General features: G+C 52.2%; 1 pseudogene; it reads right to left on the minus strand.

Moving 5' to 3' along the window:
• Positions 1 to 1,572: 1,572 nt before the first annotated feature.
• LOC140902796 (phospholipase A2 inhibitor and Ly6/PLAUR domain-containing protein-like) lies at positions 1,573 to 20,824 on the minus strand (annotated as a pseudogene).
• Positions 20,825 to 26,157: the final 5,333 nt, after the last annotated feature.

Here is a 26,157-nt window from a genome sequence, read left to right on the forward strand (position 1 = left end):
GGAAGCAAGTAGCTTTAAGTGAGGGGAAACTTGGGCTATGCAAGACACATCAGACTGCCACAAGGGGTACAGCGGTCTGGAAAGGTCGAGAGCCCCTGGCCTAGATCAAAGGCATGGAGAAGGTAGAACAGTGTGTTTGGAGTTTCGATTTCATGAAAACCAGTGGGCCGTGGTATGGTTTTCCCTTCCCCGTCTGCTGTTTTAGCGGAGTAACAACCATTCACCCTGAGCACAGCCCTGGGACTCACTGACCCAGCAGAGACGGTGGAGGGATGCTAATCAGGAACTTTAGCACCAGGAAAGTGCTGAGTCCAAAGGCAGGGGCCATCGTGTGTGCTGACCAACGCGTTCCTCCCTCCCCGCATCGAAGGCAAAGCCCACGTGGGTGGGGGCCCTGCCAGTTTGTTCTCTGGGAGAAGAAGCTGTAAGGATGGATTCAGGGAAGGATCCTGCCTCGCTGGGCTGGCTGGACTCTTACAGGGACCGGAACCGGATGCAAAGCGGGGATCCCTGGAGACGGATTGGGGGCACCTGAAAAGACTTGGGAGAATGGCAGGTTCTTCCATCACCGCCACTGTTTGGAATTACAGACTGCAACTCACCCGGGCATGAATTTTACCTGCTTTAACCCCTTGTGACCCTCATTCCCTTTCCTTAGCTCACAAACCTTTAGCGAGTTTCCTACAGACCTGGCTGCCAGCGTTGCCTTTGGTGGAGGATCTGGGGTCCCGTGGCTCTGGGGTAAGTGACCGGTCTCCTGGGGCTGGGAACAACCTGGGTGGGCTGGTTTGGGGTGTACGTGACCTTTCCTCACAAAGTCCGGCTTGTCTGAGAGTATCTGAGGGGACTGGCTGTGACTCCGGGGGCAGCGATCCAGGAGTTCACGCTGGGTGAAATCTGCTCACAGAGCACCACCGGTTGGGGGGATCTGCCCTGTTTCCTGACACCTTCCCTGAGCCCGGCACTCCCAGTGGAGCCGCTCCAGAGAGCGGGACGAACTGAGCCCTGCAAAATCAACCTAGAAGGACATTTCTCCCCTCCAGGGCATTCCCGCCCGCCTGGACAGCTGGGTGAGCCACGGCCTCTCCTTCCCACAGCCCTCCTTCCCCAGGGGAGCTCAGCCAGCCGGTGCCTTTCCCCCAGCCATGGGCCTTGCCTTCCGGGAGGGGGTCCAGGCAGGACTCCTGGGTTCCATTCCCTGGCCCTGCAAGGGGAGAGGGGTCCAGTGGTTAGAGCAGGGGGCTTGGGAGCCAGGACTCCTGGGCTCTATCCCTGGCTTTCAGAAGGGAGTATGGTCTGGTGGGTTACAGGGTGGGGTACTGGGAGTCAGGACTCCCGGGTTTTCTTCCTGCCAGCATCACTTGTGCACAGATAGGGGCGGGGGGGGGCCCGGTACGGGACAGTCAGGGGACAAGGAGCTAGGGGGGTACTTTCCCCACAACTCGCTTTATTCAGCCAATGCACAAAAGGAACCCGCAATCTCCCCCAAAGAGAAGCAGCAGCCTGTGGCTGCTGAAGGGAGGTGCACTGCAGCCCGGCACGCAGCAGAAGGGGAGGATGCCAGGCCGGGGCTCAGGGCTCCCCGATGCCTCCACCGGCCCTGGGAGCTGGGTAGCACTTGGCCTGCCTCGGGATCTCCGGCACGCCCTTGGCGTATTTCTTCACCAACGCTCTCTTCACACAGGCGCCAGGGGAGCCACATCCAGCCGCAATCATCCTCAGTTTGATGTCACCTGGACAGGGGAGAGACGTGATCGGAGGCTCCCAATTCCCCCCCCCCCCCCGACCTCCATGAGGTCCCTCCCAGCAGGACTTCACCCGGCTCTGCAGGCACAGTGGGGTCTAGTGCTCAGAGCAGGGGGCCTGGAACAACGTGAGAACATAACAGAGGAACGGCCCCCCTGGGTCACCCCAAAGGTCCATCTAGCCCAGTATCCTCTGGCCAATGCCAGGTGCCCCAGAGGGAATGAACAGAACAGGGAATCAACCACTGATCCATACCCTGTCGCCCATTCCCAGCTCCTGGCAAACAGAGACTAGGGCCACCTTCCCTGCCCATCCTGGCTAATAGCCACAGATGGACCTGTCCTCCAACAACTTCTCTAGTTCCTGTTTGAACCCTGTTATAGTCTGCGCCTTCACAACTTTCCCCGGCAATAAGTTCCACAGGTTTCTAGTGCATTGTGTGAAGCAGTACTTCCTTTGGTTTATTTTATACCTGCTGCCTGTGGTGACCCCTCGTTCTTATTTTAGGAGGAGTAAATAACACTTCCTTATTTCCTTCCTCCACACCCTTCAACCTTCTTTAGACCTCGATCATATCCCCCCTTAGCCGTTTCATTTCCAAGGTGAAGAGTCCCACTCTTATTAATCTCTCCTCATATGGCAGCCAATCCATCCCCCTCATCATTTTGGTTGGCATTTTCTGAAGCCTTTCCAATTCCAATAGATCTTTTTTGAGACAGGGCGACCACATCCGTCCGCAGTGTTCAAGCTGTGGGCGTCCCATGGATTTATATTGAGGCAACACGATCTTTGGGGTTAGATCTCTGTCCTATTCTCTGTCCCTTTATGAATGATTCCCAGCATTCTGTTTGCTTTTTTGACGGCCGCTGCACATGGAGTGGATGATTTCAGAGAACACTCCACAGTGACTCCAAGATCTTTCTTGAGTGGTAAATTCGACCCATTATTGTGTATGTCTACTTGGGATTACGTTTGCCCATGTGCATTACTTTGCATTTATCAACACTGAATTTCCTCTGCCATTTTGTTGCCCAGTCACCCAGTTCTGAGAGACCCTTTAGTACCTCTTCACAGTCTGCTTTGGACTTCACTATCTTGAGTAGCTTTGTATCTTCTGCAAATTTTGCCACCTCACTATTTACCCCTTTTTCCAGAACATTTCGGAATATGGTGAATAGGACTGGGCCCAGTGCAGATCCCTGGGGGACTCCCACTATTTACCTCTCTCCCTTCTGAAAACTGACCATTTCTTTCTACCCTTTTTTCCCTATCTTTTAACCAGTTACTGAGCCATGAGAGGATTTTATCCCATGACAGCTCACTTTGCTTAAGAGCCTTTGGTGAGGGACGCTTTCTGAAAATCTAAGTACACTATATCCATGGGATCCCCCTTGTCCACACTCTTGTTGACCCCCTCAGAGAATTCTAGTACACTGGTGAGGCGTGATTTCCCTTTACCAAAACCATGTTGATCCTTCCACAACAAATTATGTTCATCTATGTGGCTGACAGTTCTCTTCTTTCCTCTAGTTTCAATGACTTTGCCCTGTACTGAAGTCAAACTTATTGGCCTGTAGTTGCCGGGATCACCTCTGGAGCCCTTTTTCGAAACAGGCGTGTCATTAGCTGTCCTCCAGCCAGTTGAGACAGAAGCTGATTTAAATGGTAGGTTACAAACCACAGTTAGTAGTTCTGTAATTTGACATTTGAGTTCCTTCCGAACTCTTGGGTGAAACCCATCTGGTCCTGGTGACTTATTACTGTTTAATTTATCAATTTCTTGCAAAAACTCCTGTAATGACTCCTCAATCTGGGACAGTTCCTCAGATTTGTCACCAAAGCAGAATGGCTCCGGTTTGGGAATCTCCCTCCCAGCCTCAGCCGTGAAGACTGATGCAGAGAATTCATTTAGTTTCTCCGCAGTGGCCTTATCCTCCTTGGGTGCTCCTTTGGCATCTCGGCAAGTAGGACTCCTGGATTCTCTCTGCAACTCTGCCAGGGGAATGGAGTCTAGTGGGTCAGAGGAAGGGGGGCTGGGACTGAGCCAGGACACCTGGGCTCCACCTCGTACTCTGTGTTCAGACCCCGCCCGCATCTGGAGGACTTACCCAGTGTTAACACCCCATAATCCTCAACACAATGGTCCTCGGCGCCGGTGCAGGCCAAGACATCCTTCTCGTTCCAGTTATATGGCCCCACTCTGAGGAACGACTGGCACTGCCGGCCGTTGGGGACGGAGCTCACAGTTGGCACTGAGAACAGTCAGACACACACAATCAGCCAAGGGTGGGGAGTCACCACACATTGGGCTCAATCCCAGCTCGGGGAAGGGAGTGGGGTCTAGTGGTTAGGAATGGGGGCTTTGGGCTGGGAGCCAGGACTCCTGGGTACTCTCCAGGCAGGTATGGCCGGAGCAGGGCTCTAGGTTTGCAGCAGACACACACCTGGGATGGCCCCGGCGTTGCAGCCGTCGGTGTCACAGCAGGCGATGTTCGCCCGCACGGTGACATTGTGTGCGTAGGTCAGCGAGAAGTGGCCGGGCTCACAGTTCTTGGGCTCCAGGCACGATTTAGCCGTGTAGGAGAAGGAGGATCCCTCTGTGGAAGGGAAACAGAGCATCACCTCTCAGCTCCCCAGTGGACCCCCAGCTGCTTCATCCTCCCATTTTGTTCCATCCACCCCACCCCCAACTAATCTCATCCTCCCCCCCCCACCCCCGATAAAATCCTCTCTTCTGTCTGATCCAGGCCCCACAGTCACCCACTGCAATTCCCATCTCATCCCATCCCCCGTCTATGACATTATCATTCCAGACGGAGCAGTCCCTGCTCCTGGAGAGGAGCGGAGACTATTGATTAGAGTAGGGGCAGGGGCTGGGAGCCAGGATTCCTGGGTTCGACCCCTGGCTTCAGGAGGACAATGGTGTCTACACTTAGTAGGAATCTTCTTTCACTCACCCAGCCTCATCTCTGCCACGACAGTGACGCAGGTCGCTTCCGAGAGGGCGCAGGGCTGCAGGGGGCCGGAGCACAATTGCTCTCTGGACGCACACACCTCGCATTGCAGGGTGCTCCCTGGAGGTTGGAAAAATCCCTTCTCAGTACAAACCGCGGCTCCCCACCCCTCCTCAGGCAGTGCCCGTGGGCGAAATACCACCAGGAACCAAGAGGTGGCGCTGTGGGAGTTGTTACCACCAATGCCTCCTCACTGAACGTGTGGGCAGGCAGATCTTGGAGAAATGCCACCTGCTTTTGCAGCAGTTCTGCCCAGTTCCATTTAACTCTCCAGATGGGGAAAGGCATCTTGCTAGCTGGTCATTTGTATCGTACTCAAAACCACAGACAAGTCTGTTTGCTGCCTGAGTGTCTGTGGCTAGAATACATTTTCAGCTGCTGACGTGGCTATCTGGGCTGCAGCTTGTGCCTGCGAACAAACCCCACACGTCTGTGTAGACAGAAAAACAAGAATTCGGCTGTTCTGAAGAGGGGTTTCTGCCTGGCTTTGTGGTGAACCTTTCTCACACACACACCACACCCCGCCGTCACTCTCTGCTCCAGGCCTCTGCCTCTCAGAGTTACATCAGCTCAGCCACACTCGACTTCAGCCCACTTTTCATCGCTGATCCTGCCAATTCTCTTCTTCAGAATACAATTGACGCTTGTTAAGCCTTTGGATTGATGGCTGTTCGTCTCCAGCCAGCGATCCCAGGAGCATGAACTCTTTCCTCTCCAGAGCATGGGGGCCTTTAAATTCATTACGTGAGCATAAGGTAGTTTTAAGAAAGAGAGAAAGAAAGGAAGATTTTCCCACTTTGGTTTTTTTAGAGCTTTCATGTGGAAACATCAATTAAACCTCAGAACACCTTCCCCGCCCCTTCTATGTCCCTAGATGGTTGCAAAGTTATATTATCCCTATCAAAGAAATATGGAAACTGAGGTAGAAAAAAGATGTGTTCAATTCAGGGTTAGAACCAAGAAGACAGCTGAGAACTCCTCACTCCTGACTCCCAGCCCACTCTAACCCACGAGATCCCACTCCTCTTTCAGAGCCACGGACAGAGCCCGGGAGTCCTGATTTGTAGCCATCTCTGCTCAAACTCACTACACCCCAGCCCGCTTCTACAGCTGGGGAATGAGCCCAGAAGTCCTGGCTCCCAGCCCCCCCCCTTTGCACCCCCATTCCCCTTTCAAACCCGGGGAATGAAGCCAGGAGTCCTGGCAGGAATCTCAGCACTGACAGGCAGGGGAACATTTCTAGGCAGGACGACATGTGGACGGGGGTGCTGCTCCTCATCGGGATGACCCCAAGCTCGGGCGAGAGCTGGAGGAGGAACGAGAAGAAGGAAGGACAGACGGACTCAGACCCGCTGGCCAGGCCCCTAGCGTGGGCTGTGGGCGTCCCAGGCTCCAATCCCTGCTCTCCCCGAGTCAGCCGGGGGACGTGGCACCGGGTTTTCCTCTCGCTGGTTTTACCCACAAATTCCATCCTGACCCCAGAATCCGCCATCCACAGCGGCACGTTCCCCAAGTGAATTCCCGACCCCACCACCCGGCTCCCTGTGCCCGGGGACGGACGGGACTCACCTGTGGCCAGGAGAGCGGACAGCAGGCAGAGGGGCAGAGCCACCCACATGGTGCCTGGATGTTAGCTGCAGTGAGCAGAACAGCGAGGAAGCATCTGGCTGTGGTTTTATCCGGCAGGATGGCAAATACCTGCCCCCTGGGGGATCGGCTGGGGCTGCCCCATGACATCCTGGTGGACCCGGAGATGGGAGATTTCACAACCCTGCATGTGACTTTGGCTGATCAGGTGATGCAATGTGTCTTGAGACCAATTCCCTTGTGCGTTAGTGGAGATCAGTGGTTCTCAGCCAGGGGTCCGTGTACTCCAGGGTACACACAGGTCTTCAGGGGGTACATCAGCTTATCTTGATGTTTGCCTCATTTTACAACAGGCCAGATATAAAGCACTAGTGAAGTCAGTACGAGCTAAAATTTCCTGACACAATGACTTGTTCGTGCAGCTCTATGTACTATCCACTGAACTGTAAGAGCAATATTTATATCCCAGTGGAGTTATTTTATAATTACATGGTGGAACTGAGAAAGGAAGCTATTTGTCAGTCACAATGTGGCCGTAACACTTATGTATTTTTAGAAAAACATAAGAAAGGAGCTGTCATAAATATAAAGGGAAGAGGATCCACCTTTCTGTCCCCGGTGCTATAAAATCCCCCATGGCCAGTGGCAAAACACTTTCACCTGTTGTCATAAATAGAAAGGGAAGGGTAAACTCCTTTATAATCCCTCCTCTCCAGAGGAAAAATCCTCTCACCTGTAAAGGGTTAAGAAGCTAAAGGTAACCTCGCTGGCACCTGACCAAAATGACCAATGAGGAGATAAGATACTTTCAAAGGCTGGGAGGAAAGAGAAAAAACAAAGGGTCTGTGTCTGTCTGTGTGATGCTTTTGCTGGGGACAGAACAGGAATGGACTCTTAGAACTTAGTAAGTAATCTAGCTAGGTATGTGTTAGATTATGATTTCTTTAAATGGGTGAGAAAATAGCTGTGCTGAACAGAATGGATATTCCTGTCTGTGTGTCTTTTTGTAATTTAAGGTTTTGCCTAGAGGCATTCTCTCTGTTTTGAATCTAATTCCCCTGTAAGGTATTTGCCATCCTGATTTTACAGAGGTGATTCTTTTCTACTTCTATTAAAAGTCGTCTTTTTAAGGAAACTCAATGCTTTTTCATTGTTCTAAGATGCAAGGGTTTGGGTCTGTGGTCACCTATGCAAATTGGTGAGGATTTTTACCAAACCTTCCCCAGGAAGTTGCGTGCAAGGGTTGGGAGGATTTGGGAGGGAAAGACGTGTCCAAACTACGTTTCCCAGTAAACCCAGTTAAAGTTTGGTTGTAGCAGTAGAAATCTAGGGGCAAAGGACGAAATTAATTTGTACCTTGGGGAAGTTTTAACCTAAGCTGGTAAAAGTAAGCTTAGGAGGTTTTCATGCAGGTCCCCACATCGGTACCCTAGAGTTCAGAGTGGGGAAGGAACCTTGACAGGTGTGTAGGGGGATGGATGGACAGGCGTGAAGGCAGATGGATGGATGGACAGACATTCTCTTAGGGGAATGGATGGATGGGTGTGTGGGGGGGAAGGGTGGACGTGTAGGAGGATGGACGGACGGAAGGATGGGTGTTGTCAGGGAGTCCCCGGGCAATGCTCTGGACCTGCTCCCTACGAAGCCAGGCAGGACTCTGGGGAAGTCTCCTCTCTGGGAGCAGCCTGTCTGCAGGACACACAGCTCGCCCGGCTTCCACCTTCCTGGGTCTGACCTCGGAGCATTCAGCCTCCTCTGCCATTCCATGCGCTTCCCACAGCGAGTCCGCCCAGGCGGGGTCCTGGGGAAGCCAGAGGGTCCTGTCCCCCAACTCCACAGTCAGACGGGACTATCAGCCAGCCAGTAAAACAGAGGTTTATAAGACAACAGGAACATGGTCTAAAACAGAGCTTGTGGGTGCAGAGAACAGGACCCCTCAGCCGGGTCCATTTTGGGGGGCAGTGAGCCAGACAACCCCATCTGCACTTCACTCCACTCCCCAGCCAGCCCCAAACTGAAACTCCCTCCAGCCCCACCTCCTCTGGGCTTTCCCCTTTCCCGGGCCAGGAGGTCACCTGATTCCTTTGTTCTCCAACCCTTTAGCTCTCACCTTGCAGGGGGGAAGGGCCCAGGCCATCAGTGGCCAGGAAACAGGGTGTCGGCCATTCTCTGTGTCCAGACCCCTGCACACACCTGCCCTCTCGGGCTCTGCAAGGATCATATACCCTTATCCCACCTAGATACTTAAGAACTGCGTAGGGGAAACTGAGGCACCCCCACACTATTCAGAGGAAACATTAAGAACGCTTCCACTTCCTCACAGGTGTGTCGGGGATGGATGGAGGGGCGGCCCTGCACAGCCTTGCAAAGCACAGAGGGAAACTGAGGCACTCCATGGCATCGTAGGAGCTCAATTCCCACTTTGTCGCATCCCTCTGTGCCCCAAACTGCTGCAGACACCAGCCGGTGCACCCTGCCCCTGCCAGCACCGATCCCAGGCACTGGCTTTAACAGGGGGAGTGAGATCAACCCAGCCAAGGCCACCTCCATGAACCCGAGGCCTTCGGGGACCGGACGAGAAAAGGGGGACGCTGGCACCAGAAATTAAAATGGAAATCCTGCTTTATTTCCCTCCTCACCAGATCCTGTTACCAGTGTAGGAGAAATTCTGTGAACAACTGCCCTGCTCAGCCCCAGCCCTGCCCCGCTGGTCACAGCACCTGCCTCGGTGTCTAGGAGGCAAACGCACTGGTCAAAGGTGGGTGGCGCTGACTTTCCACCATCGGTCTCCGCACCGACCGTTTGCCGGCTGTGGTTTGGACACGCGCACCAAGGGCTTAGCACACCTGGGCTCCAGGCCCCCCTCTGCCAGCCACCCTGTGTGACCTGGGACACACCACTTAGGCCCAGAGCTTCAAAGAGTTAGGTCCTGCTGAGGATCTGTGCCTCAGTTTCCCCCATCTGTTCAATGGGGGTGACAGCCCTGCCCATCCCACAAGGTGGCTGTGAGGATAATACATTAAAGATGATGAGGGGTTCAGATGCCATGGTGATGGGCGCCAGATAAGTATTTAGCTAGACATGCTGGGGAGGGTGGTTAACAAGCTCCCCAGGGATGCGGTGGATGCGCCGTCCCTCGGCATCCCCCAGGCCAGGCTGGCTGCCCTCCTGGAAGATGCTTTCATCAAACGCACGTGATCGGGCCCCGTGTAGGGAGGACTTCTCCAGCCTGGGCTATGCGGCAGGTCAGAGTAGATGCTGGGAATGGGCCCTTCTGGCCTGGGACGCCAGGAAAAGGGGTGAGGTGGCTCCCAGGAATCACCAGCCCTCGGGGCGCTGGTTTCATCTGTAAATAATTTTTGTGACTGTTTTGCTTCTAACCAGAAGCGAAGGAAAATACAGGCTATTCCTTGTCCTGTGTATCCGCCGCCATGCCCAGGAACATCTCCCTCTTCTTCGGGAACGGGGTCTTTGTGAAGATTCAATCCCGGACCTGCTCTACGAACAGCTGCAATACCCGGTTCTCTCCTGTCTGTATGTCTCTGCATCCCTCCCTGCTTCTTCCCAGTGGCCAAGGCTCCGACTGAGTGTCAAACTGGTTTGGAAAAGGTTCTTTTCTGGAGAAGGGTGGGGTCCCGTGTAGCACCTGGTGCCATAGGGGGGACCCTGATCTCAGGGGAGGGAGGCGTGCAGTGCCTGGCACAATGGGGGGCCCCCAGTAGCAGGCTGGGGGGATCTATGCAGTGCCCAGTGCAATCAGGGCCCCTGCTCTGGGGAGTCTGTGCAGCTCTTGGCACAAGGGGTCCCTGATCTCAGTTATTGCGGTGCTAGAAATAAGTGGTAACAAAGTAGAGAAGGCACCTGTCCTCAGCCCAGCCCGTCAACCCCCACCGACCCTCTCTTTGCGGGTCTTGCAGGGCCGATCATCAACACCGTCTAGACGGGAGGCCGGTGCCCGATCTGCATTGCCCCTGGTCGGAGCAGCTGTTCCAGCACGGAGACCCTGCAGTGCGAGGGCCGTGCCAGCCAGTGCATTTCCATCAGCGGGCAGATCTGGGAAGGTGAGCGCCTGTCCCGGATTCCTTCCAGCCCCGGCTCTCCAGGCCCATCGGCACTAGGACAAAGGGAGGCCCAGGGCCGGGATTTCCCCAGGCCCCCGCAGCCTCCCGGCAGTTCCCGCTTTACCTGGCTATGCCCTTGGCCCAGCTCTGGGCAAGGCTCAGCCCCAGGCTCCCTATGGGGCCAGAGCCTCTTCTCACACCCTGTGGCTTTGCAAGCGAGTTCGGAGCCACGCTCCCCTGTTTCAAAGCCAGCCGGCTTCCCCCTCTCCCTGTGGACATGGCTCTGACCCGTGTTTAAACCCAAACCCCGCTCCGTCCACACACAGAGCCCCCTGCCCCCACCTGCCCTGCCCTGCCAGGCCAGCTCAGCCAGGGGAGCCTGCACCCCTACCCGCAGTGCAGCGGTGGCGGATTAGCCAATGGGCCGTCAGGGCCTGTGCCCAGCAGCCTCAGCCCATTGGGGGCCCCCTGGAAAATGGGCACCCCTGCACCCCAAGCCCGGTGCCTGGCAGAAGTGCCAGGTGGCGGGGGAAGCCCCAGCGCCCGGATCCCAGCTGCGGCTGTGGCCCGGGGACTGGAAGAGCTCTCACCCCCAGTTGGCGGCGAGACAGATCTTTCCTGGTCTTGGGGCCGTGAGCGGGGGGGCTGCAAGGGGGTGGGTGGACTGGGACAGGACTGTGGGGGGAACCGGGGCAGGGCCACGGGGGAAGGGGCAGAACAGGGGTGGGACTGCAGGCAGAAGGGGCGGGCGGACCCCAGGGCCTGCACAGCCCAGCCTTCCCGGCTTCTCGCTGGCCACCATCCGCCTGAAGTAGCAACCGCCACCGATGGAAGAAAAAGAGACGTCCACCATGCAGCGTGCGGCCAGCTGCTCCCCAGGGCCGGGCAGCTGAGCTCTCACCGCTGTGACCTGCCCTGGGGTCCCGGTTGCTGTCCCGTGGATGCTGTCCCTCCCCTCGCCGGGCGTTACAAATCAATGCCCGGTTGCTGGGGTTTTCTTCTGTCCAGGGCAGTTACCCGGCTAGGTGGCTGTCACGCTGTCTGGGGCGGCTCGTGACCGTGAGTGCCTATCTCAGGGCGGACTGACAGATGCAGGACAGACCCCCCGAGCGGATGGCGTGTTCTCTGATACGATTTCACCAGGCGAGATTTCCTGGCTCGCTGAACCAGTCTCGCTGCGGAGTGACAGCCTGAGATGCTCCAGTTCTGTCTGGCCACCCAGACAAACGGCACTTATGAGCAATGGTCCCTTCCACCAAAACTCACCCACAGCAGGTTGCTCCCAGTCACTTATCCCAGCCCCGCTGGTACTTTCCATCTCACAGCAAAGGCGACGCTGGCAGCCAACTCTGCAGTAAACCACCTCCAGGTTTAGTAGCTAGTCAACGCGGTTATAGCAGGTACAATAGATGCCCAGGGGAGGCCGTCTGTGAGCCCCAACGGCAGCAACCTGCCAGGTTCCCGTGTCACTCAGGGCTGCCCCGAATAACCCCAGGGAATCGCCGTCTGTGCGATCAGCTATTCCGCCCCGTGAGACGCCAAACCGGCCAGAGATGCAGGATCTTTTCCTGAAGCCAAACTTCCAGCTCCCGCTCACAGAGAACAAGCCGCCAGGGTCCCACCCACGTGGGCTCTTCCTTCGGTGGTGGAGAGCGAGGAACGCGCTCTGAGTCTTTACCTGCCCATCCTCTCACGCAGTGGCCACTTGCTTTGGAATTCACCCTTCTCGGTTAGTTGCAGGGGAGACATGGTGTCAACGTTTGCTCTGACATCAAAACAGGAGGCGGATCAGCGCACACAATGCGGGTAATGCCCCATTCGTTTTCAGGACGTTTCAATGCCGAAGACGCTGTTCCAGCTTCACCATCACTTTGACCTACACTGACCCACAAGTAAAGCGGCCTGAGGCTCTGCCATGAGCTGGCACCTGCCTGCCAGTGTCACAGCGACCAGTTCCTGATACTCCATTCAGAGCAACTCCGACAGGCCCACTGCCTACGTCACCAGGCCTTAGCTAATGGGAGTTAAGAACTTGCCTTTTCCCCCAGGCCCAAGAGAACCCCGCAACCAGCAGGGAGTCTCCAGGCAGGCTCAAACCCAGAGGCCCCAGGGGGTGACACATGCCCGTTCTGTCTCAACAAGGTGTTGACTCTGAAGCCTACTAATTACCATTGGCATCGTGGGTGCCACTCTGTGCTAAGGATGCAATGTGGGGGGGTTCCAGGCTGCAGGGTTGTGGGGGCAGGTTGTTACGTTGGCTCAGCAGAGCTGGGATGCCCCGTGTCTGATCAGCGTCTCTTTCTCTGCACAGATAACATCACGATACCCTTTGCAGCCAGCGGCTCCGCTACCCCGAATGCCTGCGAACTCAAGAAGGGAGAGATTCTGAATTCGGGAGTGTTCACCTACAGAATAACACAGATTGAGTGTTACACGCCCAGCAGTGCTCAGCGGATGCTGGGCCCCGTCGCCCTGGGCAGCATCTTGCCCAGTCTGGCTGGGCTCCTGGCAGTGAAATTCCTCTCCTAACGCCCCCTCTGTGTTGCCCCCCCTCCGCCAGGGGGAGCCACCCCACAGCTGAATGAGGCCCTCATAGTCCGTGGGTCTCTCTCCTCTCCCCACACCCACCCACGCCTCAGTTTCCCCATCTGTGCCCAAAGGATAATGAAACTGAACTGCTTTTCCAAAGATCCAGGGAGTCAGGGCCCCAGGCAAAGCCCATTAGAGCCAGAGTGGGAGGAGGGGGCGCGTGTGTCTCTGGACAGACAGTGACGTCCTGTGGAACAGCGCTGAGTCTAATTGTATTCTGCAGGAGCCCCTGAGAGTCCAGCGTGGGGACAGAACTGGGGACAGCGTGGGGACAGCCTGGCCTCCCAGCCCCCACTGCTCTACCCCATCAGCCCCAACTCCTCTTCCATAGCTGGGATAGAACCCAGGAGTCCTGGCTCCCAGCCACCCCGCTCTAACCATGACACACCACTCCCTTCGGAGAGCCAGGGATAGAACCCAGGAGCCCTGACACCCAGCACTCCCTGATTTAACGCTATGTATTTCCGGAAGTAAAGGCACTGAATAAAGCTGGGTCCTAAACTGAAATTCCCCAGAGCTCGTGTGTGTGTTTGGACAAGTTGCCACACCGCTGCCCGCATCTGCACTGAACCCAGGTGTCCTGGCACACACACCCCCGGTCTCCGGGAGCTGGGATATTGGATTAAGCTCGGCTGGAGCTGAATCCAATATCCCAGCCACAGCTCCCAGAGACCAAAGAGGCGGGGAGGGGGAAGGGGTCTCCTTTGTTCTTTCTCCTCTTGATCCTCCTGTGCAAAGGGCGTCCCTGGGACATTCCCCAGCCTACAGCCTGGACCCATGACCCGCCAGGGCCCCTCAGTTCTCCACCCCAGGGGTGGGCAAACTATGACCCGGGGGCCGGATCCGGCCCTCCAGATGGTTTAATCCGGCCCTCGAGCTCCCACCGAGGAGTGGGGTCCGGGGCTTAGCCCGCTCTGGTGCTCCAGCCAAGGAGTGGGGTGGGGGGCTTGCCCCGCTCTACACGGCTCCCAGAAGCAGCAGCAGGTCCCCCCTCCGGCTCCTATGCATGGAGACCCCCGCAGCGCCCACTGGCTGGGAACTGTGGCCCATGAGAGCTGCAGGGACGGCGCCTGCGGACGACGTGGCGCCCAGAGCCTCGGCGTAGGAGCCAGAGCGGGGACATGCCGCTGCTTCGGGGAGCTGCTTGAGGTAAGCGCCGCCCGGAGCCTGCACCCCTGAACCCCTCCTGCACCCCAGCCCCCTGCCCCAGCCCTGATCCCCCTCCCTCCATCTGAACCCCTGGGTCCCAGCCCGGAGCACCCTCCTGCACCCCCAACCCCTCATCCCTAGCCAGAGCCCTCAGCCCCTCGCCCCCAATTTCCTGAGCAGTCATTGCCGGCCATACAATTTCCATACTCAGTTGTGGCCCTCGGGCCAAAAAGTTTGCCCACCCCTGCTCCAGCCTGCAAATCGCTCCCCGTTATATTGCAGCCAGACCCCTCCCCCACCCCCCCGAGAATCACTCTGCAGAGCGACACCAGCAAACCCCCCAGCCCAGCAAACCCCCCTGCCCAGAACTCCCAGCGCCCTCCGGGCCAACACAAGCTCCTAGAAAGTCCATCACTGATTCCTTGAAAGGAGACGCCCCGATCCTGTCGGCCCAAGGGAAGGTCCCAGACACACCCTGCTTTAGATCGAACACTGAGAACCAGGGAAGGGCAGGAGCTAAGTGATTACAAGCCAGAAAAGGCAGAAACGGTCTGTGTGGGGGGTGTGATGGCGCCTCCCTCTGGCCAAATGTGGCACAGCCCCAAGGTTCATGTAGCCCAACCGGGGCAGGGGGGATCCCAGGCCTGCCCAATCCTCTGACTGCCGGCTCAGGGCCCTCCAACGAAATAAACGGGCTCAGAGGAGCTCCCACCCTGCCAGAGCCCGGAACACCTCCCTACCTCCCCCCGGGGCTCTGCGTCCCTGCACCTTTGGGGGCTTGCAGCCAGCCGCTCCCTCCTCTCTGGCAGCTGCTCTGCCCCACGGCTTTCCAGCCCCTTTATTCCTCCCAGCTGTGGTTAGCAGGGCACGCTTTAAACCTTCAGTCTCTGGAACACCATGGGGTGCGTACGCCCCAAGACAGGTACAAAGAAATCAAAGGTCAAAGGCAAGCAACGCCTCCCTTCACAGGCTAAGTCAGTTCAAAGAAAAGTTTTCCTGGCTCCCAGCTCCCACCCGTTGCACCCCCATTCCCCTTTCAAACCCGGGGAATGAACCCAGGAGTCCTGGCAGGAATCTCAGCGCTGATGGGCAGGGGAACATTTCCAAGCAGGATTACATGTGGATGGGGGTAGTGCTCCTCATCCAAGCCCAGGCGAGAGCTGGAGGAGGAATGAGAAGAAGGAAGGACAGACAGACTCAGACCCGCTGGCCAGGCCCCTAGCGTTGGCTGTGGGAGTCCCAAGCTCCAATCCCTGCTCTCCCCAATTCAGTCGGGGGACATGGCCCCGGGTTTTCCTCTCGCTGGTTTTACCCACAAATTCCATCCTGACCCCAGAATCCGTCATCCACAGCGGCACGTTCCCCAAGTGAAATCCCGCCCCCACCACCCGGCTCCCTGTGCCCGGGGACGCACGGGACTCACCTGTGGCCAGGAGAGCGGACAGCAGGCAGAGGGGCAGAGCCACCCACATGGTGCCCGGGTGTTTGCTGCAGTGAGCAGAACAGCGAGGAAGCATCTGGCTGTGGTTTTATCCGGCAGGTTGGCAAATACCTGCCCCCTGGGGCATCGGCTGGGGCTGCCCCATGACATCCTGGTGGACCCGGAGATGGGAGATTTCACAGCCCTGCATGTGACACTGGCTGATCAGGTGATGCCAATATGTACTGATGCCAATTCCCTTGTGCATTTGTGGAGATCTGTGGTTCTCAGCCAGGGGTCCGTGTACTCCAGGGATACACACAGGTCTTCCGGGGGGTACATCAGCTTATCTTGATGTTTGCCTCATTTTACAACAGGCCAGATATAAAGCACTAGTGAAGTCAACGCGAGCTAAAATTTCCTGACACAATGACTTGTTTGTGCAGCTCTATGTACTGTCCACTGAACTGTCAGTGCAATATTTATATCCCAGTGGAGTTATTTTATAATTACACAGTGGAAAGAATTACAGTGGAAAGGAAGAATTACACAGTGGAAAGAAAGGAAGCTATTTGTCAGTCACAGTGTGGCCGTGACACTTTTATATATTTTTAGAATAACATAAGAAAGGACCTGTCATAAATATAAAGGGAAGGGGAACCACCTTTCTGTCCCCGGTGCTGTAAAATCCCTCGTGGCCAGAGGCAAAACACTTTCACCTGTAAAGGGTTAAGAAGCTAAGGCAACCTTGCTGGCACCTGACCCAAAATGACCAATGAGGAGACAAGATACTTTCAAATCGGGAGTGAGGGAAACAAAGGGACTGCTTGTCTGTGTGATCTTTTGCTGGAACAGCTCAGGAATGGAGTCTCAGAACTTCTGTTAGTTAGTAAGTAATCTAGCTAGAAATGCGTTAGATTTCCTTTTGTTTAATGGCTGGTAAAATAAGCTGTGCTGGAGGGAATGAATATTCCTGGTTTGGTGTCTTTTTGTAACTTAAGGTTTTGCCTAGAGGATTCTCTATGTTTTGAATTTGATTACCCTGGAAGGTATTTACCATCCTGATTTTACAGGGGTGATTCTTTCACCTTTTCTTTCATTCAAATTCTTCTTTTAAGAACCTGTTTGCTTTTTCATTGTTCTGAAGATCCAAGGGTTTGGGTCTGTGTTCACTTGTACAAATTGGGGAGGATTCTTATCAAGCCTTCCCCAGGAAAGGGGGTGTAGGACTTGGGGTGATATTTTGGGGGAAGACGTCTCCAAGTGGGCTCTTTCCCTGGTCTTTGTGTAAGACGCTTGGTGGTGGCAGCGTACGGTTCAAGGACAAGGCAAAGTTTGTACCTTGGGGAAGTTTTTAACCTAAGCTGGTAAGAATAAGCTGAGGGGGTCTTTCCTGCGGGTCCCCACATCTGTACCCTCGAGTTCAGAGTGGGGAAGGAACCCTGACAGGGCCACACTGGGTCAGACCAAAGGTCCATCTAACCCAGTATCCTGTCTTCCGACAGTGGCCAATGCCAGCTGCCCAGAGGGAATGAACAGAACAGGTAATCAAACATCAAGTGTTCCATCCCCTGTCATCCATTCCCAGCTTCTGGCAAACAGAGGCTAAGGACACCATCCCTACCCAGCCTGGCTAATAGCCATTGATGGCCCTATCCTCCATGAATTTATCTAGCTCTTTTTTGAACCCAGTTTACTTTTGGACTTTGCACATTCCTCTGGCAAGGAGTTCCACAGGTTGATGGTGCATTATGTGAAAAAACACTTCCTTTGTTTTTTTAAACCTACTGCCTCTTAATTTCATTTGGTGGCCCCTAGTTCTTGTGTTATGAGAAGGAGTAAATAACACTTCCTTATCTACTTTCTCCACACCACTCATGATTTTCTAGACCTCTCTCCTATCCCCCCTTGTCTGTCTCTTTTCCAAGCTGAAAAGTCCCACTCTTATGAATCTCTCCTCACGGAAGCTGTTCCATCCCCCTAATAATTTTATGACCTTTTTCTGAATCTTTTCTGAATACAGTGGATGTATTGTTTCTTGACTTTAGCAAAGCTTTTGACACCGTCTCCCACAGTATTCTTGTCAGCAAGTTAAAGAAGTAAGGGCTGGATGAATGCACTATAAGGTGGGTAGAAAGTTGGCTAGATTGTCGGGCTCAATGGGTAGTGATCAATGGCTCCATGTCTAGTTGGCAGCCGGTGTCAAGTGGAGTGCCCCAGGGGTCGGTCCTGGGGCCGGTTTTGTTCAATATCTTCATAAATGATCTGGAGGATGGTGTGGATTGCACTCTCAGCAAATTTGCGGATGATACTAAACTGGGAGGAGTGGTAGATACGCTGGAGGGGAGGGATAGGCTACAGAGGGACCTAGACAAATTGGAGGATTGGGCCAAAAGAAATCTGATGAGGTTCAATAAGGATAAGTGCAGGGTCCTGCACTTAGGATGGAAGAATCCAATGCACCGCTACAGACTAGGGACCGAATGGCTAGGCAGCAGTTCTGCAGAAAAGGACCTAGGGGTGACAGTGGATGAGAAGCTGGATATGAGTCAGCAGTGTGCCCTTGTTGCCAAGAAGGCCAATGGCATTTTGGGATGTATAAGTAGGGGCATAGCGAGCAGATCGAGGGACGTGATCGTTCCCCTCTATTCGACATTGGTGAGGCCTCATCTGGAGTACTGTGTCCAGTTTTGGGCCCCACACTACAAGAAGGATGTGGATAAATTGGAGAGAGTCCAGCAAAGGGCAACAAAAATGATTAGGGGACTGGAACACAAGACTTATGAGGAGAGACTGAGGGAACTGGGATTGTTTAGTCTGCAGAAGAGAAGAATGAGGGGGGATTTGATAGCTGCTTTCAACTTCCTGAGAGGTGGTTCCAGAGTGGATGGTTCTAGACTATTCTCAATGGTGGAAGAGGACAGGACAAGGAGTAATGGTCTCAAGTTGCAGTGGGGGAGGTTTAGATTGGATATTAGGAAAAACTTTTTCACTAAGAGGGTGGTGAAACACTGGAATGCGTTACCTAGGGAGGTGGTAGAATCTCCTTCCTTAGAGGTTTTTAAGGTCAGGCTTGACAAAGCCCTGGCTGGGATGATTTCACTGGGAATTGGTCCTGCTTCGAGCAGGGGGTTGGACTAGATGACCTTCTGGGGTCCCTTCCAACCCTGATATTCTATGATTCTATGATCACCTCTGAGCTCCTCAATGGACCCCCAGGTGCTCCATCCTCCCCTTTTGTTCCATCCACCCCACCCCCAACTAATCTCATCTCCCCACCACTGATAAAATCCTCTCTTCTGTCTGATCCAGGCCCCACAGCCACCCAATGCAAATCCCCATCTCATCCCATCCCCCGTCTATGACATTACCTTTCCAGACTGAGCAGTCCCTGCTCCTGGAGAGGAGCGGAGACTATTGGTTAGAGTAGGGGGAGGGGCTGGGAGCCAGGACTCCTGGGTTCGACCCCTGGCTTCAGGAGGACAATGGTGTCTACACTTAGTAGAAATCTTCTTTCACTCACCCAGCCTCATCTCTGCCACGACGGTGACGCAGGTCCCTTCCGAGGGGGCGCAGGGCTGCAGGGGGCCGGAGCACGATTGCTCTCTGGACGCACACACCTCGCATTGCAGAGCGCTCCCTGGAGGTTGGAAAAATTCATTCTCAGTACAAACCGCGGCTCCCCAACCCTCCCCAGGCAGTGCCCGTGGGCGAAATACCACCAGCAACCAACTGTGGGAGTTGTTACCACCAATGCCTCCTCACTGAACGTGTGGGCAAGCAGATCTTGGAGAAATTCCACCTGCTTTTGCAGCAGTTCTGCCCAGTTCCATTTAACTCTCCGGATGGGGAAAGGCATCTTGCTAGCTGGTCATTTGTATCTTACTCAAAACCGCAGACAAGTCAGTTTGCTGCCTGAGTGTCTGTGGCTAGAATACATTTTCAGTTGCTGACGTAGATATCTGGGGTGCAGCTTGTGCCTGTGAACAAACCCCACACGTCTGTGTAGACAGAAAAACAAGACTTCGGCTGCTCTGAAGAGGTGTTTCTGCCTGGCTTTGCAGTGAACCTTTCACACACACACACACACACACACACACACACACCCCGCCATCACTCTCTGCTCCAGGCCTCTGCCTCTCAGAGTTACGTCATCTCAGCCACACTCGACTTCAGCCCACTTTTCATCGCTGATCCTGCCAATTCTCTTCTTCAGAATACGATTGATGCTTGTTAAACCTTTGGATAGATGGCTGTGCACCTCCAGCCAGCGATCCCAGGAGCATCAACTCTTTCCTCTCCAGAGCGTGGGGGACTTTAAATTCATGACGTGAGCGTAAGGTAGTTTTAAGAAAGAAAAAAAGAAAGAAAGAAAGGAAGATTTTCCCACTTTGGTTTTTTTAGAGCTTTCATGTGGAAACATCAATTAAACCTCAGAACACCTTCCCCTGCCCTTCTATGTCCCTAGATGGTTGCAAAGTTATATTATCCCTATCAAAGAAATATGGAAACTGAGGTAGAAAAAAGATGTGTTCAATTCAGGGTTAGAACCAAGAAGACAGCCGAGAAGTCCTCACTCCTGACTCCCAGCCCACTCTAACCCACGAGATCCCACTCCTCTTTCAGAGCCACGGACAGAACCCGGGAGTCCTGATTTGCAGCCATCTCTGCTCAAACTCACTACACCCCAGCCCACTTCTACAGCAGGGGAATGAGCCCAGAAGTCCTGGCTCCCAGCCCCCACCCGTTGCACCCCCATTCCCCTTTCAAACCCGGGGAATGAACCCTGGATTCCTGGCAGGAATCTCAGCGCTGACAGGCAGGGGAACATTTCTAGGCAGGACGACATGTGGACGGGGGAGCTGCTCCTCATCGGGATGACCCCAAGCTCGGGCGAGAGCTGGAGGAGGAACGAGAAGAAGGAAGGACAGACGGACTCAGACCCGCTGGCCAGGCCCCTAGCGTGGGCTGTGGGAGTCCCAGACTCCAATCCCTGCTCTCCCCGAGTCAGCCGGGGGAACGTGACTCCGGGTTTTCCTCTCGCTGGTTTTACCCACAAATTCCATCCTGACCCCAGAATCCACCATCGACAGCAGCACGTTCCCCAAGTAAATTCCTGACCCCACCACCCGGCTCCCTGTGCCCGGGGACGGACGGGACTCACCTATGGCCAGGAGAGCGGACAGCAGGCAGAGGGGCAGAGCCACCCACATGGTGCCTGGATGTTAGCTGCAGTGAGCAGAACAGCGAGGAAGCATCTGGCTGTGGTTTTCTCAGGCAGGTTGGCAAATACCTGCCTGTGGCGGTTCAATACAAGACAGGACACGGCTTTAGGCAAGCAAGCAGGCTGGTCTGCTGATGGGATCACCCCTGTCAGCTTTTCCACCTCTTTTATTTCTCTCCCCCCTGCACATCACATACCCCAACCAACCGCAAAAGGCATCAACAAAGGAAATAATATGACTTTGATTAATATTCCTATTTACTAGCCTCTATCTACTACAATCTTCATTCTCAGGCCTTGAGCTTCGGCCGAGGAAGCTTCCCACGGCTGATGTCCTTATTTTGACTTCCCAGATGGTCCATGTTTTCATGGTCCATGTCCTTGGATAGAACAGAGCAATGTGTGCATTGCTCCTACACAACAGTCAGGGTGTGCCCTGACTGTTTCCAGGTGCATGAACGCTACATGAACCCTTCACCTGCCCCCTGGGGGATCGGCTGGGGCTGCCCCATGACATCCTGGTGGACCCGGAGACGGGAGATTTCACAACCCTGCATGTCACATTGGCTGATCAGGTGGATACAGCTGTAGGTAGGAGGAAGGGCAGTGTAGATACAAGTCTAATAGGTTATACTGGTAGTAAAATAACCGTGCCTCATAGGGTACAGAATGTGAGTGAGGCCAAACAGCAAAAATGAAGATGTTTGTACACTAATGCAAGGAGCCTAGGTAACAAAATGGAGGAACTAGAGTTACTGGTGCAGGAAGTGAAACCAGATATTCTAGGTATAACAGAGACCTGGTGGAATAGTCGTCATGACTGGGCTACAGGTATTGAAGGGCATGTGCTGTTTAGGAAAGACCGAAATAAAGGTAAAGGTGGTGGAGTAGCACTGTATATCAATGATGAGATAGAATGTAAAGAAATAAGAAGCGATGAAATGGATATGACTGAGTCTGTCTGGGCAATAATTAAATTGGGGAAGAAAACTTTTAGAGCCTCCCCTGGGATAGTGCTTGGGGTGTGCTATAGACCACCGGGATCTAATTTGGATATGGATAGAGCCCTTTTTAATGTTTTTAATAAAGTAAATACTAATGGAAACTGTGTGATCGTGGGAGACTTTAACTTCCCAGATATAGACTGGAGGACGAGTGCTAGTAATAATAACAGGGCTCAGATTTTCCTAGATGCGATAGCTGATGGATTCCTTCAGCAAGTAGTTGCTGAACCGACTAGAGGGGATGCCATTTTAGATTTGGTCTTGGTGAGTAATGAGGATCTCATAGAGGAAATGGTTGTAGGGGATAATCTTGGCTCAAGTGATCATGAGCTAATTCAGTTCAAATTGAATGGAAGGATTAACAAAAATAAATCTGCAACTAGGGTTTTTGATTTCAAAAGGGCTGACTTTCAAAAATTAAGGAAATTAGTTAGGGAAGTGGATTGGACTGAAGAATTTATGGGTTTAAAGGTAGAGAAGGCCTGGGATTATTTTAAATTAAAGCTGCAGAAGCTATCGGAAGCCTGCATCCCAAGAAAGGGGAAAAAATTCATAGGCAGGAGTTGTAGACCAAGCTGGATGAGCAAGCATCTTAGAGAGGTAATTAAGAAAAAGCAGAAAGCATATAGGGAGTGGAAGAAGGGAGGGATCAGTAAGGAAAGCTACCTTATTGAGGTCAGAATATGTAGGGATAAAGTGAGACAGGCTAAAAGTCAAGTAGAGTTGGACCTTGCAAAGGGAATGAAAACCAATAATAAAAGGTTCTATAGTCATATAAATAGGAAGAAAACAAAGAAAGAAGAAGTGGGACCGCTAAAAACTGAGGATGGAGTGGAGGTCAAGGATAATCTAGGCATGGCCCAATATCTAAACAAATACTTTGCCTCAGTCTTTAATAAGACTAAAGAGGATCTTAGGGATAATGGTAGCATGATAAATGGGAATGAGGATATGGAGGTAGACATCACCATATCTGAGGTAGAAGCGAAACTCAAACAGCTTAATGGGACTAAATCGGGGGGCCCAGATAATCTTCATCCAAGAATATTAAAAGAATTGGCACAAGAAATTGCAAGCCCATTAGCAAGAATTTTTAATGAATCTGTAAACTCAGGGGTTGTACCGTATGATTGGAGAATTGCTAACATAGTTCCTATTTTTAAGAAAGGGAAAAAAAGTGATCCAAGTAATTATAGGCCTGTTAGTTTGACATCTGTAGTATGCAAGGTCTTGGAAAAAATTTTGAAGGAGAAGGTAGTTAAGGACATTGAAGTCAATGGTAAATGGGACAAAATACAACATGGTTTTACAAAAGGTAGATCGTGCCAAACCAACCTGATCTCCTTCTTTGAGAGAGTAACAGATTTTTTAGATAAAGGAAACGCAGTGGATCTAATTTACTTAGATTTTAGTAAGGCGTTTGATACTGTGCCACATGGGGAATTATTAGTTAAATTGGATAAGATGGGCATCAATAGGAAAATTGAAAGGTGGATAGGGAATTGGTTAAAGGGGAGACTACAACGGGTCCTACTGAAAGGTGAACTGTCAAGTTGGAGGGAGGTTACCAGTGGAGTTCCTCAAGGATCAGTTTTGGGACCAATCTTATTTAATCTTTTTATTACTGACCTGGGCACAAAAAGTGGGAGTGTGCTAATAAAGTTTGCAGATGATACAAAGCTGGGAGGTATTGGTAATTTAGAGAAGGACAGGGATACCCTACAGGAGGATCTGGATGACCTTGTAAACTGGAGTAATAGGAATAGGATGAAATTTAATAGTGAGAAGTGTAAGGTCATGCATTTAGGGATTAATAACAAGAATTTTAGTTATAAGCTAGGGACGCATCAACTAGAAGTAACGGAGGAGGAAAAGGACCTTGGAGTATTGGTTGATCATAGGATGACTATGAGCTGCCAATGTGATATGGCTGTGAAAAAAGCTAATGTCGTCTTGGGATGCATCAGGAGAGGTATTTCCAGTAGGGATAAGGAGGTTTTAGTACCGTTATATAAGGCACTGGTGAGACCTCACCTGGAATACTGTGTGCAGTTCTGGTCTCCCATGTTTAAGAAGGATGAATTCAAACTGGAACAGGTACAGAGAAGGGCTACTAGGATGATCCGAGGAATGGAAAACTTGTCTTATGAAAGGAGACTCAGGGAGCTTGGCTTGTTTAGCCTAACTAAAAGAAGGTTGAGGGGAGATATGATTGCTCTCTATAAATATATCAGAGGGATAAATACCAGAGAGGGAGAGGAATTATTTAAACTCAGTACCAATGTGGACACAAGAACAAATGGATATAAACTGGCCACTACGAAATTTAGATTAGAAATTAGACGAAGGTTTCTAACCATCAGAGGAGTGAAGTTTTGGAATAGCCTTCCGAGGGAAGTAGTGGGGGCAAAAGATCTATCTTGCTTTAAGATTAAACTCGATAAGTTTATGGAGGAGATGGTATGATGGGATAACATGGTTTTGGTAATTAAATATTCATGGTAAATAGGCCCAATGGCCTGTGATGGGTTTTTAGATGGGGTAAGATCCAAGTTACCCGGGAAAGAATTTTCTGTAGTATCTGGCTGATGAATCTTGCCCATATGCTCAGGGTTTAGCTGATCGCCATATTTGGGGTCGGGAAGGAATTTTCCTCCAGGGCAGATTGGAAGGCCCTGGAGGTTTTTCGCCTTCCTCTGTAGCATGGGGCACGGGTCACTTGCTGGAGGATTCTCTGCTCCTTGAGGTCTTCAAACTACAATTTGAGGACTTCAATAGCACAGATATAGGTGTGAGGTCTTTTTTTGGAGTGGTGGGTGAAATTCTGTGGCCTGCATTGTGCAGGAGGTCAGACTAGATGATCATAATGGTCCCTTCTGACCTAAATATCTATGAATCTATGATGCAATGTGTCTTGAGGCCAATTCCCTTGTGCGTTAGTGGAGATCTGTGGTTCTCAGCCAGGGGTCCGTGTACTCCAGGGGTACACACAGGTCTTCAGGGGGTACATCAGCTTATCTTGATATTTGCCTCATTTTACAACAGGCCAGATATAAAGCACTAGTGAAGTCAATACGAGCTAAAATTTCCTGACACAATGGCTTGTTTGTGCAGCTCTATGTACTATCCACTGAACTGTACGAACAATATTTATATCCCAGTGGAGTTATCTTATAATTACACAGTGGAACTGAGAAAGGAAGTTATTTGTCAGTCACAATGTGGCCGTGACACTTATGTATTTTTAGAATAACATAAGAAAGGAGCTGTCATAAATATAAATGGAAGGGGAACCACCTTTCTGTCCCCAGAGCTATAAAATCCCCCTTGCCCCGTGGCAAAACACTTTCACCTGTTGTCATAAATATAAAGGGAAGGGTAAACTCCTTTATAATCCCTCCTCTCCAGAGGAAAAATCCTCTCACCTGTAAAGGGTTAAGAAGCTAAAGGTAACCTCGCTGGCACCTGACCAAAATGACCAATGAGGAGATAAGATACTTTCAAAAGCTGGGAGGAGGGAGAAAAACAAAGGGTCTGTGTCTGTCTGTGTGATGCTTTTGCCGGGGACAGAACAGGAATGGACTCTTAGAACATAGTTAGTAATCTAGCTAGGTATGTGTTAGGCTATGATTTCTTTTAATGGCTGAGAAAATAGCTGTGCTGAATAGAATGGATATTCCTGTCTGTGTGTCTTTTTGTAACTTAAGGTTTTGCATAGAGGGATTCTCTCTGTTTTGAATCTAATTCGCCTGTAAGGTATTTGCCATCCTGATTTTACAGAGGTGATTCTTTTCTACTTCTATTAAAAGTCGTCTTGTAAGGAAACTCAATGCTTTTTCATCGTTCTAAGATCCAAGGGTTTGGGTCTGTGGTCACCTATGCAAATTGGTGAGGATTTGAACCAAACCTTCCCCAGGAAGTGGGGTGCAAGGGTTGGGAGGATTTGGGGGGAAAGGCGTGTCCAAACTACGTTTCCCAGTAAACGCAGTTAAAGTTTGGTGGTGGCAGTAGAAATCTAGGGGCAAAGGACAAAATTAATTTGTACCTTGGGGAAGTTTTAACCTAAGCTGGTGAAAGTAAGCTTAGGAGGTTTTCATGCAGGTCCCCACATCTGTACCCTAGAGTTCAGAGTGGGGAAGCAACCTTGACATGGTGGCGGGGGGGGGTAGGATTTTGATTTCTTTTTACAAGGAGCACAGATTTGAACATGAAATATTTTTTCCTTTGGGGCTGCTGATAAGCAGGTTTCCAAGTAGTTGGAGGTTTTTTGCTTTGATTTGGGGCCAGAGCAGAGACAAAGGGAATTGTCTTTTTCTGTAGGCTGACAATCACTATCAGAGAATAGGTATCCTATTCCAGCACA

This window comes from Lepidochelys kempii, chromosome 24 (genome assembly GCF_965140265.1).
Source record: "Lepidochelys kempii isolate rLepKem1 chromosome 24, rLepKem1.hap2, whole genome shotgun sequence".
NCBI classification, from domain to species: domain Eukaryota; kingdom Metazoa; phylum Chordata; order Testudines; family Cheloniidae; genus Lepidochelys; species Lepidochelys kempii.